Source organism: Mustelus asterias, unplaced genomic scaffold, assembly GCF_964213995.1.
Source record: "Mustelus asterias unplaced genomic scaffold, sMusAst1.hap1.1 HAP1_SCAFFOLD_326, whole genome shotgun sequence".
NCBI classification, from domain to species: Eukaryota; Metazoa; Chordata; class Chondrichthyes; order Carcharhiniformes; family Triakidae; genus Mustelus; species Mustelus asterias.
The window spans coordinates 383,391-399,155 of record NW_027590288.1 but is presented as its reverse complement, the minus strand read 5'-3'; the positions used below and the strand labels follow the sequence as shown (position 1 = coordinate 399,155).

The window sequence follows — 15,765 nt, the reverse complement described above, 5'->3', positions numbered from 1 at the left end:
TCGCCCAGGGAGAATAGACCCAGCCCTGCAGTGAACCACACTCGCCCAGGGAGAATAGACCCAGCCCTGCAGTGAACCACACTCGCCCAGGGAGAATAGGCCCGGCCCTGCAGTGAGAGACACTCGCCCAGGGAGAATAGACCCGGCACTGCAGTGAGAGACACTCGCCCAGGGAGAATAGACCCAGCACTGCAGTGAACCACACTCGCCCAGGGAGAATAGACCCAGCCCTGCAGTGAGAGACACTCACCCAGGGAGAATAGACCCGGCACTGCAGTGAACCACACTCGCCCAGGGAGAATAGACCCAGCACTGCAGTGAACCACACTCGCCCAGGGAGAATAGACCCAGCCCTGCAGTGAACCACACTCGCCCAGGGGGAATAGACCCAGCCCTGCAGTGAACCACACTCACCCAGGGAGAATAGACCCAGCACTGCAGTGAGAGACACTCGCCCAGGGAGAATAGACCCGGCACTGCAGTGAGAGACACTCACCCAGGGAGAATAGACCCAGCCCTGCAGTGAGAGACACTCACCCAGGGAGAATAGACCCAGCCCTGCAGTGAACCACACTCGCCCAGGGAGAATAGACCCAGCCCTGCAGTGAACCACACTCGCCCAGGGAGAATAGACCCAGCACTGCAGTGAACCACACTCGCCCAGGGAGAATAGACCCAGCCCTGCAGTGAGAGACACTCACCCAGGGAGAATAGACCCAGCCCTGCAGTGAACCACACTCGCCCAGGGAGAATAGACCCAGCCCTGCAGTGAGAGACACTCACCCAGGGAGAATAGACCCGGCCCTGCAGTGAACCACACTCGCCCAGGGAGAATAGACCCAGCACTGCAGTGAACCACACTCGCCCAGGGAGAATAGACCGAGCCCTGCAGTGAGAGACACTCACCCAGGGAGAATAGACCCAGCACTGCAGTGAACCACACTCGCCCAGGGAGAATAGACCCAGCACTGCAGTGAGAGACACTCGCCCAGGGAGAATAGACCCAGCACTGCAGTGAACCACACTCGCCCAGGGAGAATAGACCCAGCCCTGCAGTGAGAGACACTCACCCAGGGAGAATAGACCCAGCCCTGCGGTGAACCACACTCGCCCAGGGAGAATAGACCCAGCCCTGCAGTGAGAGACACTCGCCCAGGGAGAATAGACCCAGCCCTGCAGTGAGAGACACTCACCCAGGGAGAATAGACCCAGCCCTGCAGTGAGAGACACTCACCCAGGGAGAATAGACCCAGCCCTGCAGTGAACCACACTCGCCCAGGGAGAATAGACCCAGCCCTGCATTGAGAGACACTCACCCAGGGAGAATAGACCCAGCCCTGCAGTGAACCACACTCGCCCAGGGAGAATAGACCCAGCACTGCAGTGAACCACACTCGCCCAGGGAGAATAGACCGAGCCCTGCAGTGAGAGACACTCACCCAGGGAGAATAGACCCAGCCCTGCAGTGAGAGACACTCACCCAGGGAGAATAGACCCGGCCCTGCAGTGAGAGACACTCACCCAGGGAGAATAGACCCGGCCCTGCAGTGAGAGACACTCACCCAGGGAGAATAGACCCGGCCCTGCAGTGAGAGACACTCACCCAGGGAGAATAGACCCGGCCCTGCAGTGAGAGACACTCACCCAGGGAGAATAGACCCGGCCCTGCAGTGAGAGACACTCACCCAGGGAGAATAGACCCAGCCCTGCAGTGAGAGACACTCACCCAGGGAGAATAGACCCGGCCCTGCAGTGAGAGACACTCACCCAGGGAGAATAGACCCAGCCCTGCAGTGAGAGACACTCACCCAGGGAGAATAGACCCGGCCCTGCAGTGAGAGACACTCACCCAGGGAGAATAGACCCAGCCCTGCAGTGAGAGACACTCACCCAGGGAGAATAGACCCGGCCCTGCAGTGAGAGACACTCACCCAGGGAGAATAGACCCGGCCCTGCAGTGAGAGACACTCACCCAGGGAGAATAGACCCGGCCCTGCAGTGAGAGACACTCACCCAGGGAGAATAGACCCGGCCCTGCAGTGAGAGACAGTCACCCAGGGAGAATAGACCCAGCACTGCAGTGAACCACACTCGCCCAGGGAGAATAGACCCAGCACTGCAGTGAGAGACACTCGCCCAGGGAGAATAGACCCAGCCCTGCAGTGAACCACGCTCGCCCAGGGAGAATAGACCCGGCACTGCAGTGAACCACACTCGCCCAGGGAGAATAGACCCAGCCCTGCAGTGAACCACACTCGCCCAGGGAGAATAGACCCAGCCCTGCAGTGAACCACACTCGCCCAGGGAGAATAGGCCCGGCCCTGCAGTGAGAGACACTCGCCCAGGGAGAATAGACCCGGCACTGCAGTGAGAGACACTCGCCCAGGGAGAATAGACCCAGCACTGCAGTGAACCACACTCGCCCAGGGAGAATAGACCCAGCCCTGCAGTGAGAGACACTCACCCAGGGAGAATAGACCCGGCACTGCAGTGAACCACACTTGCCCAGGGAGAATAGACCCAGCACTGCAGTGAACCACACTCGCCCAGGGAGAATAGACCCAGCCCTGCAGTGAACCACACTCGCCCAGGGAGAATAGACCCAGCCCTGCAGTGAACCACACTCACCCAGGGAGAATAGACCCAGCACTGCAGTGAGAGACACTCGCCCAGGGAGAATAGACCCGGCACTGCAGTGAGAGACACTCACCCAGGGAGAATAGACCCAGCCCTGCAGTGAGAGACACTCACCCAGGGAGAATAGACCCAGCCCTGCAGTGAACCACACTCGCCCAGGGAGAATAGACCCAGCCCTGCAGTGAACCACACTCGCCCAGGGAGAATAGACCCAGCACTGCAGTGAACCACACTCGCCCAGGGAGAATAGACCCAGCCCTGCAGTGAGAGACACTCACCCAGGGAGAATAGACCCAGCCCTGCAGTGAACCACACTCGCCCAGGGAGAATAGACCCAGCCCTGCAGTGAGAGACACTCACCCAGGGAGAATAGACCCGGCCCTGCAGTGAACCACACTCGCCCAGGGAGAATAGACCCAGCACTGCAGTGAACCACACTCGCCCAGGGAGAATAGACCGAGCCCTGCAGTGAGAGACACTCACCCAGGGAGAATAGACCCAGCACTGCAGTGAACCACACTCGCCCAGGGAGAATAGACCCAGCACTGCAGTGAGAGACACTCGCCCAGGGAGAATAGACCCAGCACTGCAGTGAACCACACTCGCCCAGGGAGAATAGACCCAGCCCTGCAGTGAGAGACACTCACCCAGGGAGAATAGACCCAGCCCTGCAGTGAACCACACTCGCCCAGGGAGAATAGACCCAGCCCTGCAGTGAGAGACACTCGCCCAGGGAGAATAGACCCAGCCCTGCAGTGAGAGACACTCACCCAGGGAGAATAGACCCAGCCCTGCAGTGAGAGACACTCACCCAGGGAGAATAGACCCAGCCCTGCAGTGAACCACACTCGCCCAGGGAGAATAGACCCAGCCCTGCAGTGAGAGACACTCACCCAGGGAGAATAGACCCAGCCCTGCAGTGAACCACACTCGCCCAGGGAGAATAGACCCAGCACTGCAGTGAACCACACTCGCCCAGGGAGAATAGACCCAGCCCTGCAGTGAGAGACACTCACCCAGGGAGAATAGACCCAGCCCTGCAGTGAGAGACACTCACCCAGGGAGAATAGACCCGGCCCTGCAGTGAGAGACACTCACCCAGGGAGAATAGACCCGGCCCTGCAGTGAGAGACACTCACCCAGGGAGAATAGACCCGGCCCTGCAGTGAGAGACACTCACCCAGGGAGAATAGACCCGGCCCTGCAGTGAGAGACACTCACCCAGGGAGAATAGACCCAGCCCTGCAGTGAGAGACACTCACCCAGGGAGAATAGACCCGGCCCTGCAGTGAGAGACACTCACCCAGGGAGAATAGACCCAGCCCTGCAGTGAGAGACACTCACCCAGGGAGAATAGACCCGGCCCTGCAGTGAGAGACACTCACCCAGGGAGAATAGACCCGGCCCTGCAGTGAGAGACACTCACCCAGGGAGAATAGACCCGGCCCTGCAGTGAGAGACACTCACCCAGGGAGAATAGACCCAGCCCTGCAGTGAGAGACACTCACCCAGGGAGAATAGACCCGGCCCTGCAGTGAGAGACACTCACCCAGGGAGAATAGACCCAGCCCTGCAGCCCCACTCACCCAGGGAGAATAGACCCGGCCCTGCAGTGAGAGACACTCACCCAGGGAGAATAGACCCGGCCCTGCAGTGAGAGACACTCACCCAGGGAGAATAGACCCAGCCCTGCAGTGAGAGACACTCACCCAGGGAGAATAGACCCGGCCCTGCAGTGAGAGACACTCACCCAGGGAGAATAGACCCGGCCCTGCAGTGAGAGACACTCACACAGGGAGAATAGACCCGGCCCTGCAGTGAGAGACACTCACCCAGGGAGAATAGACCCGGCCCTGCAGTGAGAGACACTCACCCAGGGAGAATAGACCCGGCCCTGCAGTGAGAGACACTCACACAGGGAGAATAGACCCGGCCCTGCAGTGAGAGACACTCACCCAGGGAGAATAGACCCGGCCCTGCAGTGAGAGACACTCACCCAGGGAGAATAGACCCGGCCCTGCAGTGAGAGACACTCACACAGGGAGAATAGACCCGGCCCTGCAGTGAGAGACACTCACCCAGGGAGAATAGACCCGGCCCTGCAGTGAGAGACACTCACCCAGGGAGAATAGACCCAGCCCTGCAGTGAGCCACACTTGTAAGGGAAAGTTTTTAATTTTTCCAAGATGTGGCCATCGCTAGCTAGGTTAGCATTTATTACCTATCCCTAATTGTCTGTGGGAAGGTGGGTGTGAGCCACCTCTTGATCTGCTGGAGTCCCTGTGCTGCGGCCATAGTCCTGTTAGGGAGGGAGTTCCTGGATTTTGACCCAGCAGCAATGAAGAATATTGTTCCAAGTCAGGAGGAAGTATGTCTTGGTGGAGAACTTAAAGTTGGTGGTGTTTCCATTCCATCTTCTGACCTTGTGCTTCTAGGTGGTCGTGGGTATGAAAGGTGCTGTTAAAGGAGTCTTGGTGAGTTGCTGTAATGCGTCCTGTAGATGGCAACTCTGCTGCCACTGTCTGTACTTTAGTGGTGGGATGGTGTCGAGTTTCTTGAGTGTTGTTGGATTTACACCCAATCAGACAATTAGAGTTTTCCATCAAACTGCTGACCTCTGGCTTGGAGATGGTGGCCATGATGTGGAGATGCCGGCATTGGACTGGGGTGGGCACAGTAAGAAGTCTCACAACATCAGGTTAAAGTCCAACAGGTTTATTTGGTAGCACAGGACACAAGCTTTCAGAGCGCTGCTCCTTCTTCAGGTGAGTGGGAGTTGTGTTCACAAACAGGGCATGTAAAGACACAAACTCAATTTACAAAATAATGGTTGGAATGCGAGTCTTTACAGCTAATCAAGTCTTAAAGGTACAGACAATGTGAGTGGAGAGAGGGTTAAGCACAGGTTAAAGAGCTGTGTATTGTCTACAGACAGGACAGTTAGAGAGATTTTGCAAGCCCAGGCAAGTCGTGGGGGTTACAGATAGTGTGACATGAACCCAAGATCTCGGTTGAGGCCGTCCTCATGTGTGTGGAACCTGGCTATCAGTCTCTGCTCAGCGACTCTGCGCTGTCGTGTGTCGTGAAGGCTGCCTTGGAGAACGCTTACCCGGAGATCAGAGGCTGAATGCCCGTGACGACCAGATGGTTGGTTGGTCTCTCTCTTTTGGTGATGGTCCTTGCCTGGCACTTGTGTGGCATGAATGTCCACTTGTTGGTCTAATCCTGAAAGTTGTCCAGGTCTTGCTGCATATAGATACAGACTGCTTCAATATCTGAGGAGTCGTGAATGGTGCAGAACATTGTGCAATCGTCAGTGAACATCCCCACTTCTGACCTTATGATGGAGAGAAGGCCATTGATGAAACAGCTGAAACTTGTTGGTTCTGGGACACCACCCTGAGGAACTCCAGCAGCAGTGTTCTGGGACTGAGATGATTGGTTTCTGACAACCCCAGTCATCCTCCTTTGTGGAGAGCTTTTCTGTTGATTCCCATTGACTTCAGTGTTGCTTGGGTTTCTTGAAGCCACGCTGTCAAATGCTGCCTTGATGTCAAGAGCTGTTACTCTCACTTCATCTCGTGAACTCAGTTCTTTTGTCCATGTTAGGACCATGGCTGCAAAATGTACCATCAGCTGCCGTGAGCTGCATTCGTCAGGCAGGATTTGGCTTTTTTTTCAGTAATTTTCTTCCTGTTGTTCACCTGATGGTGTTGGCATTTTCTTTTGAGGGTTGAGGATATTGTCATTTGCTGATCTGAGTGGCTGCACTTGTGGCAGCCTAGAGTGTTGGAAAGATATTGGAGACCTTGCAGAAAGCCTGAACCTGTCCTTTCCTCATCAGTCATCCAAGTGCATGTGTGTGTTTTCCAGCATGTATCACAGATATTGGTTTGTATATTAAATGCACACACAGCTGGAAAACTGTCCCAAAAGAATCCAAGCAAGACCACAACATTAGTAAGCATACAGGGCATGAATAACAATAAACAGAATTGGCAGAATGCATTGGCTAGCATACACAACCAAGATATTTCATTAGCAAGTGCACACGGAGCAGATAACCTCCATTAGAAACCCCACACACAGTGGGGGAAAAAACAGCATTTTACAACACCACAGCACCCAGCAGCCACCAAGCCCCAATGCCTTTGTTCTGTTGCCAGCTTTTCAATTGGACCTGCCATATTTCCTTTTCAAATATCATCTAAAGCAAATTTAGACAAATGCGAGGTGATGCATTTTGGTAGATTGAACCAGGGCAGGACTTACTCAGTTAATGGTAGGACGTTGGGGAGAGTTACAGAACAAAGAGATCTAGGGGTACGTATTCATAGCTCCTTGAAAGTGGAGTCACAGGTGGACAGAGTGGTGAAGAAGGCGTTCGGCATGCTTGGTTTCATCGGTCAGAACATTAAATACAGGAGTTGGAATGTCTTGTTGAAGCTGTACAAGACATTGGTAAGGCCACACTTGGAATACTGTGTGCAATTCTGGTCACCCTATTCTCGAAAGGATATTATTAAACTAGAAAGAGTGCAGAAAAGATTTACTAGGATGCTACCGGGACTTGATGGTTTGGGTTAGAAGGAGAGGCTGGATAGACTGGGACTTTTTTCTCTGGAGCATAGAAGGCCGAGGAGTGACCTTATAGAGGTCTATAAAATAATGAGGGGCACAGATCAGCTAGATAGTCAATATCTTTTCCCAAAGGTAGGGGAGTCTAAAACTAGAGGGCATATGTTTAAGGTGAGAGGGGAAAGATACAAAAGTGTCCAGAGGGGCAATTTTTTCACACAGGGTGGTGAGTGTCTGGAACAAGCTGCCAGAGGTAATAGTAGAGGCGGGTCCAATTTTGTCTTTTAAAAAGCATTTAGATAGTTACGTGGCTAAGATGGGTATAGAGGGATATGGGCCAAATGTGGGCAATTGGGACTAGCTTCGGGGGTTTAAAAAAAAAGGGCAGCATGGACAAGTTGGGCCGAAGGGCCTGTTTCCATGCTGTAAACCTCTATGACTCTATCATTCAAAAGGAAATTGCATAATCTCCTGCTTGAATAGCTACTTGCGGTAAAGTGTTTTATCCTAACTTTGGCGTGATATGTTTCTTCAGTTCACCTTTCTGTTCATGTCAGGAATTTACGTCACTATTAATTTTAGAAACAGCTGAGGAAATCTTTCACTGTATACTTTCCATAATTTTGATTTCCATAATAATATCCCTCTGCTCAGGTAAGAAAGCGCCAGTTTCTTGAGAATTGTTTTCAACATGGTGGGTAGATAAAGACCAGCTGCTCCATTTACCCACTTCACAACCTTCTCTCTACGCAAAACCTTACCCCAGTATTATTCTCCAAAATTAAGTGTGGGTGCAGTTTAAAGGACCGAGTGAACAGTGTGGAACAAGAAATATATTAGGTCACTTTTTAGACGGGAGAAAATCCAAGTGAGCAGGCAGGAGAGTTGCTTTGTGAAAGGGTATTTCTCAGTGGTAACAAGATGTTGGGGGTCAACGTGCAGGGAAATTGGACCAAGGAGCGGCACAGGCTTGGAGGGTCGAAGGGCCTGTTTCCTGTGCTGTACTGTTCTTTGTTCTTTGTTCTTTGAAAGGGGGAACATGAAACTCGTGAGAGGGAAGGGGAGAAAGAGAGGTAAAGGAGTCTCGTGAGGCGAAGAACAAAAGGCAGGGAAGAGGAAACATGAAGAAGGAGAACACGACTGGGGCAAGGGGAAGGAGAGAAGAAGGTTGGTTAGGGAAGAGCTCAGTGAGGTGGGAGAGGAAAGCGTGGGGTCAGGTGAGGGCAGAGGGAAGAGAAACTGAAGTGTGAGTGACGGGGGAGACCTAAAGATTAAAGGGAGAAAGAGACTGCAAACATCAAACTACTCTGAAAGCTTCGGCATTTGGGTTTGCTATTTTTGTTATTGCCTTTGTGTGTTTTATTTATTTCTAAGATGAACTACACGCTCTATCGACATGATGTCTCTGGCAAAGATAAGATCTGCTCAGAGTTGAGTCAGAAAGTGGATTTCTGTTTCCATATGTTCTGTGTCCCGATAAAATATGCTAGTCAGATTAAGCCTCTGAATGGTGGGAGCAGCTTGGTGCAGTGTCTGTGTGGGGGGTTTTGTACTCTGGATATAATGTGCTGATGGGATGGAGCCGGTGTATGTTGCACAGTGGCGCCAGTGCAGCCGGCGTGACTCGATAAGTTTTGACATTTCACCACAATGGAATAAACAGAAAACCCTGAGCGGGGTCAGCGGGGTCAGTGAAGATGAAGAGCGAGTGTCATATTTCAGAGTGGAGACTGGCTAAAGGAATGTCCAGGGCCCGAAGTTTGATGCCATTAACGCACTCAGATAATCAGCTGAGATCTTTTTCTTCCCCATGCTATTGTTAACTCTTGCCATACCAATTTGCTCAAAACTAGTCGGAACTTTTGCCTGAGTTTCTTTGTTTGCTGCTGCTGTGTGCGTGTACTCTAGCAATTTTAAATGTGCTGAAACCGTTGTAGGTGCTTCTAGTTTAGAACCATAGAAAATTACAGCTCAGATACAGGCCTTTTGGCCCTTCTTGTCTGTGCCGAACCATTTTATGCCTAGTCCCACTGACCTTCACTTGGACCATATCCCTCCACACCCCTCTCATCCATGAACCCGTCCAAGTTTTTCTTAAATGTTAAAAGTGACCCCGCATTTACCACTTTATCCGGCAGCTCATTCCACACTCCCACCACTCTCTGTGTGAAGAAGCCCCCCCTAATATTCCCTTTAAACTTTTCTCCTTTCACCCTTAACCCATGCCCTCTGGTTTTTTTCTCCCCTAGCCTCAGCGGAAAAAGCCTGCTTGCATTCACTCTATCTATACCCATCAAAATCTTATACACCTCTATCAAATCTCCCCTCAATCTTCTACGCTCCAGGGAATAAAGTCCCAACCTATTCAATCTCTCTCTGTAACTCAGCTTCTCAAGTCCCGGCAACATCCTTGTGAACCTTCTCTACACTCTTTCAATCTTATTTACATCCTTCCTGTAACTAGGTGACCAAAACTGTACACAATGACCAAAACTGTAATCTTGTTCGAATACACTTTGAGAAGTTAACTTAAACAGAATCTTAATTTTGTCTTCTCTCCCCTCCTCTTGGAATGTGCTGATCCTGAGAGGAGTCTGGGTTCTTTGAACCCTGATGTCTTTCATTTCCATTCCAAAAAGACCTTTCCTTCAGAAATCGGCCCAAGACACAGAATGGCAAAATCTGTTTGATGGCGGGGCCTCGTTCAAGCCTGTTCCTGTCCTTGCCCAACGTTTGGTGCACCTCTACTTCTCAGCTGGAGAGCAAGCAGGAGTGCAAAACCATCCCAACCTTCCTGTCTGTAACCCGTGGACACTGCTGTCAATTGCAGTGATTTATTACACTGGTTTATTTCAACTAAATGAAAACAGGCAATAAAAAGAATCTGCCAGTTACTGATCATTGGCTAACGTATTTTTAAATCTTATTCTTGGGAGGTGGGTGAGGCTAACAAGGTCACCTTTATTTCTCCTGGTTGCCTTTAGAAGATCATAGAAACCCTACAGTGCAGAAGGAGGCCATTCGGCCCACCCAAGCCAGGAATTGAACCCAGGCCCCAAATGGTGAACCGCCTTATTGTAATACTGCAGCCTTTAAGGTGACAGTGCTTCCACCGTGGCGCTTGCTGGGTTATATCAGAATATTGGTCCAACATCGACGGAGATTAAATATGTTCCCCAAGTCAGAATGGTGAATGATTTGGAACTGTTGTGTTCCCGTGACAGCACTAGCAAACCTACCTGCATGGATGTTTGTCCCAGTGTGGTTCACTTGTACATGTCCCACCTTCCCCAGAAATGGTCCCAGTGATCCAGGAATCTATTCAGATAATAATCGGTCTTTTTTTGCTTCCAGAGTGGATAATCTCACATTTATCCACATTATGCAGCATACATCTCCATACATTTGCCCACTCATTCGGTTTGTCCAAATCGGACTGAAGCGTCTCTGCATCCTCCTCACAGCTTTGTGTCGTAAAGATAAATGTCTAAACGGACATTAAACTTGTCCTGTGATCAGTTCAAGAACGCAGTTGCCTCAAACTTAACATTATGCGTATCCTTCAAATGGAAGGATAGTGAGATCATGATGATACCCAGGAGTGGATTATGAGATGGGACGGTTAACACTGCTACATCACATTGCCAGGGACCTGGGTTTGATTCCAGCCTTGTGGAGTTGGCACGTTCTCTTCCTGCCTGCGCAAGTTTCCTTTGGGTGCTCCCACAGTCCAAAGATGTGCAGCTTAGGTGGGTTGGCCATGCTAAATTGCTCCTTAGTATTCCAAGATGCATAGGTTAGGGGGATTAGCAGGATAAATATGTGGGGTTACAGGGATAAGGCCTGGGTAAGATGCTCTGTTGGAGAGTTAGTACAGACTCGATGGGCCAGATGGCCTCCTTTTGCACTCTAGGGATTCTATGAGATGTTGCAGTCAAGGCGAGGCACAGATTCCTTTTTTTTTTCTTGTGATGAAAACTGTGGTAGGTGTGCCAATGACTGAAGTAAACTACGATATATCAGTGATACCAGTCGTCACATAATAGAGAATACAGCAAACCAAGCAGGCAGCACTCGGGAGAGATGTGCCGACTCAGTAATTACCCTGTATATGTTGTACATAGTGTAAGTAAACCAGTTTCAAGTACCTACCTGTGTCAGCCTTCTGTCCCTCCAGATAAGATATGCCACATCGCAAAGCTCTGAAGCAGTGAGGACTCTGTGTCAGTTTGGGAGGGCATCATAGCCATTATTACATTCCCATCCCGTTTGTTGTATTCACAGGTACTCTTACAACTTCTGGCAATAACTACCAGTAATGAGATACTGAGTGATCTCCACCCAAGTGCCACATCAATGTAGCCAGGGTGCGCTTTGAGGTTTGGGATAAAATACTTTATGCAGGCAGGGTCGAAGGAACTATGCTCTACATCTAACCCAGGAATGCAGTGATAGTGAATTCTACCTAATGAAAGCTGTGTCTGATCTGGGAGTTAGTATTAGAGTGTGGTGTATCCTAACCTTTGATGCCACAGTTCAGAAATTGCTTTACTCTGCATCAGATTTGAATATGAATGTTGGTAATTAACAGTTATAAATGAGACATTTCTCGCCCTGGCATTTCTCCCCTTAGTGAACATGGGCTTACTGACCGACCTAGATATTTGAATGGAGTGAGCTTGATGCGGTGGTTGATTACTGCGCTCCTCCTTTTCCCACTTCCCATTGATGTAATCCCCGATGAAGGCTGATGTTTTCATACGGTTGACCTGTCTCGTGTAAACAGAGTATAGATGTCAGGAGCAGTTCCCAGAAGCTCAATAGACCTCCCTTCTTTGGCTTCAGGCATTTTCTTTTCCAGAGGCTATTTAATTTTAGAAATATGTTACCTGGATCTAAAATACCGAGTGATGGTGTCTTCAGAAAGGATGTGTTTGCAATCGGTGATGGAAATGTTCTGGCTCCTCCTTCACCCATTAGTCATGCAGCTGAGTACACATTCAGTCATGTTGCTTTTATTTTAACTATTGTCTTCCAGAAGGCATTCAACAATTAAGAGCGGATGGAATTGGAAGCAACTGATTGACTTAGTTTGGAAAATGTTTGGGAGGTTGAAGACAGAGAATTGCAGGCAGGCTGTGATTCGTAGCACTGTTGCAGTGTGGACGTGACTCTTATCAAATCATGCTTTATCCTGACACTCCTCCATCACATTCTCCCTCTCACTTAAAATCCTGATTCCCAATCATCTACTCAAGTACCATTAAAACAAATCTCAGAGATTTCACTGTTACGATCTAAAATAGACAAAGTTTGAAATTGAAGGGACTATGTGAATAAAGCCACAAGATTTCACAGGTTTTGGACAAAGACAAATAAACTTTGCTGTACAAGGGTCAGAAAGATGAAATAATTTACGATGCCCTAACAGCACTGTGGATGTACCTACACCTCGGAGTGCAGCAGTTCAACAAAGCAGCTCACCACCGCCTTCTCGAGGGCAATTAGGGATGGACAATAAATGCTGGTCTAGCCAGCGACACCCATGTCCCATAAATCACTGGCTATATCTCCCAAATTTACTGCAACTTGTTTGGCATCAAAACTGGTCCCTTCAGCCAAATCATTGATACAAATTTTAAATAACTGGGGCCCTAGCACTGATCCCGATGGCACTCGACTTGTCATCGCTTGCCAACCTGAAAAAGCTCATTTACCCCTAGTCCCTGCTTCCTGTTAGTGAGGCAATCCTTTATCCATGTTAATATCTTACCCTTGCAACGTATAATCTTATTTTGTGCAGTAACCTTTGATGTGGAGCCTTGTTAAATACCTTTTGGAAATGTAAGTACGCTGCAGCTACAGGTTCCCTTTTATCCACCGTTCTTGTTACTTCCTTAAAAAACTCACAACTCAGCAAAAAAAAACTTGGTTGAACACCATTTCTCTTTCACGAAAGCATGTTGACTCTGCCTGATCATATTCTGATTTTCTAAGTATCCTGCTATAACCTCTTTGATAATGGAAGAGTCCAGGAGGGCATGCCAGGAGCAGTACCACAGTGACCTGGTGAAGCTGCTATATAGGACTACTTGCACGCCAAGAAGCAGCAAGCGATAGACAGAGCTAAACAATCCCACAATCAGCGATCTAAGCCACATCAGTGCAAAAGACGAGGCTGATGCATCTGCAGCCATCTTCAACCAGAAGTACCGTGTGGATGATCCATCTTGGCCTCCTCCTGAAGTCCCCAGCGTCACAGATGTCAGTCTCCAGCTAATCTGATACACTGCATGTGATTGCAAGAAATGGCTGAAGGCGCTGGATACTGGAAAGGTCTGAGCCCCGACAATATTCTGGCAATAGTGCTGAAACTGTGTGCTCAAGAAGTAGCCACATTCCTAGCCAAACTGTTCCACTACAACTGCAACACTGACCCGACAATGTTGAAAATTGCTCCAGTGTGAGATGTAAACGCAGGGCAGATATCACCCCATCAGTCTACTCTCGATTATCAGCAAAGTGATGGAAGATGTTCTGGACAGTGGTCCCAGTGGCACTTACTCAGCAATAATCTGCTCACTGACCCTCAGTTTGTGTTCCACCAGGGCCATCGGCTCCTGACCTCTTCCAGCCTTGGTCCAAACATGGACAAAAGAGCTGAACTCCAGAGGTAAGGTGAGAGTGACTGCCCTTGACATCAGGGCAGCATCAAGGAACCCAAGCAAAACTGAAGTTAATGGGAGTCGGGGCAAATTCTCCACTGGCTGGAGTCATAGTTAGCACAAAGGTTAGAACCATAGAAAATTACAGCTCAGAAACAGGCCTTTTGGCCCTTCTTGTCTGTGCCGAACCATTTTTTGCCTGTCCCACTGACCTGCACCTGGACCATACCCCTCATCCATGAACCCGTCCAAGTTTTTCTTAAATGTTAAAAGTGACCCCGCATTTACCACTTTACCCGGCAGCTCATTCCACACTCCCACCACTCTCTGCGTGAAGAAGCCCCCCCTAATATTCCCTTTAAACTTTTCTCCTTTCACCCTTAACCCATGCCCTCTGGTTTTTTTCTCCCCTCACCTCAGCGGAAAAAGCCTGCTTGCATTCACTCTATCTATACCCATCAAAATCTTATACACCTCTATCAAATCTCCCCTCAATCTTCTACGCTCCAGGGAATAAAGTCCCAACCTATTCAATCTCTCTCTGTAACTCAGCTTCTCAAGTCCTGGCAACATCCTTGTGAACCTTCTCTGCACTCTTTCAACCTTATTTACATCTTTCCTGTAACTAGGTGACCAAAACTGTACACAATACTCCAAATTCGGCCTCACCAATGCCTTATATAACCTTACCATAACACTCCAACTTTTATACTCGATACTCCGATTTATAAAGGCTAATGTACCAAAGGCACTCTTTACGACCCTATCCACCTGTGACGTCACTTTTAGGGAATTCTGTACCTGTATTCCCAGATCCCTCTGTTCAACTGCACTCTTCAGAGTCCTACCATTTACCCTGTACGTTCTACTTTGGTTTGTCCTTCCAATGTGCAATATCTCACACTTGTCTGCGTTAAATTCCATTTGCCATTTTTCAGCCCATTTTTCTAGTTGGTCCAAATCCCTCTGCAAGCTTTGAAAATCTTCCTCACTGTCCACTACACCTCCAATCTTTATATCATCAGCAAACTTGCTGATCCAATTTACCACATTATCATCCAGATCATTGATATAGATGACAAACAACAATGGACCCCACACCGATCCCTGCGGCACACCACTAGTCACAGGCCTCCACTCAGAGAAGCAATCGTCCAAAACCACTCTCTGGCTTCTTCCATTGAGCCAGTGTCTAATCCAATTTACTACCTCCCCATGTATACCTATTGTGGTTGTATACTCCGAACAACAAACTATCTCGGATTCTCCAAGTCAAACACCATCCCACAGACATGGACCCTTCTTTAGACTAAGCACTAAAGCCAGTATGCTCACGTGATGCTGGCTTTGGAGCTTTTAAAACTGCTGTGAATTGGTCCTGTGAATGTTGGATCAAATCTCTGAGGCTTGCCAGTCCTGGAACTTTCAAAAACCCGAGAGAGAGAGTGAGAGACTCTGCATTCTTCCACCAGCTTCTAGCAGCAACTGAGAAATGAAATTAAAAACTGGACTTTTCTGTGGAAAAAAACTGTCTACAGGCATATCACCTGACCTATCAATCATCCTCGAATCAAGGTGCTCAGCAATCCCCAAAGGACCATTAAACTACACAACACCGCATTAATCCAGATTAAAATCAGCATGATGTTCAATATATTGCTTCAGTAACAATTAGACAACACCAGTTACAGACACCACGGCACCAATAAAATACTGGAACCTGCTTGAAAAACCTGCAGAGAAATATGATTAAAGTACACTTCCTAAAGGCACAGTATCGTCACAACTGTTCGAGTTGATGTCTTTCCGATGAGATATTAAATCCAATCACATCTCCGTTTTTAGGTTAGACGCAAGCGATCCTGTGACTTTATTTGAAGTGGAG

The 15,765-nt window shown here is 49.3% G+C and overlaps 1 protein-coding gene across 1 annotated transcript in view; it reads left to right on the top strand.

Annotated features, from left to right (window-relative positions):
• smad10a (SMAD family member 10a) overlaps nt 1–15,765 on the top strand; it is a 96,176-nt gene that overhangs the window by 44,143 nt on the left and 36,268 nt on the right. The window lies entirely within an intron of this gene.